The sequence below is a fragment of the Chrysochloris asiatica genome, unplaced genomic scaffold, assembly GCF_000296735.1.
Source record: "Chrysochloris asiatica unplaced genomic scaffold, ChrAsi1.0 scaffold00128, whole genome shotgun sequence".
In the NCBI taxonomy this organism is placed as follows: domain Eukaryota; kingdom Metazoa; phylum Chordata; class Mammalia; order Afrosoricida; family Chrysochloridae; genus Chrysochloris; species Chrysochloris asiatica.
In genome coordinates this window covers 1,943,347-1,946,902 of record NW_006408646.1, presented here as the reverse complement: position 1 = coordinate 1,946,902, position 3,556 = coordinate 1,943,347, and the positions used below count along the sequence as shown (strand labels likewise).

At 38.5% G+C, this 3,556-nt stretch overlaps 1 pseudogene; it reads right to left on the bottom strand.

Annotated features, from left to right (window-relative positions):
• Window positions 1–339: 339 nt before the first annotated feature.
• The window catches only part of LOC102826410, a 16,211-nt pseudogene continuing 12,994 nt past the window's right edge, over window positions 340–3,556 (bottom strand).

Here is a 3,556-nt window from a genome sequence, read left to right as displayed (position 1 = left end):
TTTACTCAGCATCATAATCAGACTATTACATTTAGCAATCAACAGCATGGGTGTGGGAAAAAAAAAAAAATTTAAACTCTTTGTTGGAATGTGTTATACTTTCCACAGAACAGAAACTAAAATAACCTGTTATACACTTAGTCACAAATACTGTCCTCAAGTTTTTTGTCCCCCAACCCCACCCCATACACATGAGTATTGTCTAAAACACACATCTTCTTTGTAGCACTTAGGCCCTGCCACCACTGTGCTTGGCTGAGGTCACAAATCTGTTGTAACCTGTAGCTTCCGTGTCACTTCTCTGGATCTCCTCTCCTGCTAAGCTTTGTTTCCTACTAATCATGAAAACCTTCTGCCACTCCCATAGCTACTACTGCTGCTTGACCCACCATAGCCACCTTGGTTTAGTGGTTTGACAAAATATTGACCTGCACCACCGCAAGGGCCAGAGCTTCTGCCTCCAAAATTTCCTCCCTTCATGGGTCCACAATTTGAAGATTGATTGGTGTAATTGACAAAATTATTATGGCTTCCACCACCTCCAAAATTGATTCCGCTACCACTGCCAAAGCTGCCTCCACCTCCTCCATTGTTCTAGCTGACACTCCTCCCATAGCCGCTGCCCTGGTTTCCATAACCCTGTCCACCACTTCCACAGCCTCTGTTTCCTCCAGCGTTACCTTCTCCATAACCACCGTCATTACCAAATCCATTATAACCGTCCCGACTACCTCCATATCCACCACCATCATGACTAATACCAAAGCCATTTAGTCCACTGAAGTTTCCTCCACAACCAAAGTTATCATTCCCACCAAAACCACCTCCACGGCCACCACTGAAGTTTCCAGAATCACTTCAATTTCTTTGACTGGAGGAGGCACTGGCCATCGCTTGCTTTGACAGGGCTTTCCTTACGTCATAGTTGTGGCCATTCACAGTATGGTAGTTCTCAATAACAATCTTATCTACAGAGTCATGGTCATCCAAGGTTACAAATGCAAAGCCCCTCTTCTTGCCACTGCCTCAGTCTGTCATGATTTTCAATCTTCCCATGCTGCTCAAAATAATCTCTTAGGTGATGCTCTTCGGTGTCTTTTTTAATGCCACCAACAAAAATCTTTTTCACAGTTAAGTGGGCACCTGGTCTTTGAAAGTCTTCTCGTGAAACGGTCGTCTTTGGTTCCACCACTCTTCCATCCATCTTGTGTGGCCTTGCATTCATGGCTGCATCCACCTCCTCCACAGTAGAGTAAGTGACAAACCCAAAGCCTCTGGAGTGCTTAGTGTTTGGATCTCTCATCACCACACAGTCCGTGAGCATCCCCCATTGCTCAGAATGTCTCCTCAGGCTCTCACCTGTTGTTTCGAAGCTCAACTCTCTGATGAAGAGTTTCTGCAGCTGTTCAGGCTCTTTAGGAGACTTTTAGACATGGTCTTTAGGAGACTCTAAGACATGGCGGCAGCGAGGAAAAAAAAGGCTAATGATGCTTCCTTCATGCCGTCCACAGGCAGAAAGGAGTAGGCTAACAACCGTTATCTGCCAGGCTCTCTCTCTGACCATTTTTAAATTGGATTATTTGTTGTCTACTTATTGAGGTGTCAAAGAGTTCTATACATTTTAGAAAGTAGTCCCTTGTTGGATATGTCATTGCCAAAAATTTTTCCCCAGTCTGTGAGTTCTCTTTTTACTCTTTTGGTGAAATTTTTTGAAGCCTATAAGTTTCTAATTTTTAGGAGGTTCCAGTCACCTGTTTTGTCTTCTGTTGTGTTTGAAAGCATATTTATGCCATTTATCAGAACACCTAAGTTTATAGTTCTAGGTTTGGCATTTAGGTCTTTAATCAATGTTGAGTTTGTTTTTGTATGTGGTATAATAAGATGTGGGTCTTGTTTCATTCTTTTGAAAGTGGATTTCCAGTTTGGGCAGCACCATTGTTGAAGAGACTTTCTATTCCCCATTTAATGTGTTCTGATCCATTGTCAACGATTAACTGAGTGTATGTAGATGGGTTTATTCCTTGGTTCTCAACTCTGTTCTGCTGATCTATGTACCTTTCATTGTACCAGCACCAAGCTGTTTTGATTACTGTAACTGTGTCATAGGTTACAGATTGGGAAGTTAGAGATATCCTGTTTGTTCTTCTTTTTCAGTAGTGCTTTGACAGCCTGGGGTTTCTTTACTTTCCATATGAAGTTGGAAATTAATTTTTCCATCTCTTTGAAGAATGATGTTAGAACCTGGATTAGGATTGAATTATATCTATAGATGGCTTTGGATAGTGTTGACATTTTCACAATGTTAAGTCTTCCTATCCATGACTATGGTATATGCTTCTATTTTTGTAGGTTTCTTATAGTAGTGTTTTGTAGTTTTCCTTGTATAGGTCTTCTGGTTAGATTTATTCTTAAAGGTTTCATTGCAAATGATATTGTTTTCCTGATTTCCTTTTCAGAACTGTCTTTATTAGTGTAAAGGAATTCAACTGATTTTTGTATGCTGTTCTTGTAATTTACCACTTTGCTGAATCTTTCAATGAGTTCCAATAATTTCCTTGCTGAGTCAGGATTTTCTGAGTATAGAACCATGTAATCTGGAAATAGAAATAGTTTTACTTAATTTTTGCTAATTTACATGCCTTTAATTTTCCTTTCTTGCCCTATAGCTCTAGCTAAGACTTACAGCACAGTATTGAATAGCAGTGGTGATGAAAGTCATCCTTATCGGATTCCTGTTTGCAAAGGGATTGGCTTCAGTTTCTCTCTATTGAGTAATGTTGGCTGTTGTATTTTTATATTATTGTTGTTGTTAAGTGCTATCAAGTTGGTTCAGACTCATAGCGACCCTGTATAAGTCTTCCAAGGAGCCACTAGAAGGTTTGAACTGCTGACATTGTTGTTAACAGTTCAGTGCTGATCCTACACACCATACTAGGTATTTAATTATGTTTAGGAATTTCCCTCTATTCCTATTTTGTTGAGTGTTTTTATCAGAAATGGGTGATGGATTTTGTCAAATTTTTCTTCACTGATTGATATTATTATGAGTATGTTTTTCCCCCTTTGTTTTATCCATGTGGTAAGTTATATTGATTTAAAAAAAAAATTGTGCCATCCCTACATACTTGGTATGAAAGTCTACTTGATCATGACATATAATTTATATATATATATATAGTATTCTTGTTTTAATTTCAGATGAACAATGAATCTTTTCCTTTTATTAAAAAAAATAAAATATGATTTGATGTGTCTTTGAAATTCATATTTTACTAGGCAGCCTGTATTTTTATTCACTGAGTCTGGAACCCCTAAATAGGGCTGACCATATAATCATATATATGGTCATTATATATAATATAACCATATAATTACCTGTGCTTTATTGATTGACTATGCAAAGGCTTTTCGATTGTGTGGATCATGAAAAGCTATAGACACAATTGCGAAGTATAAGTATTCCGGAACTCTTAACTGTGCTCATGAGGAATCTGTACCTGGACCAAGGAGCAGTTGTTCAAACAGAACATGGGAACACTGAATGTTTTAAAATTAA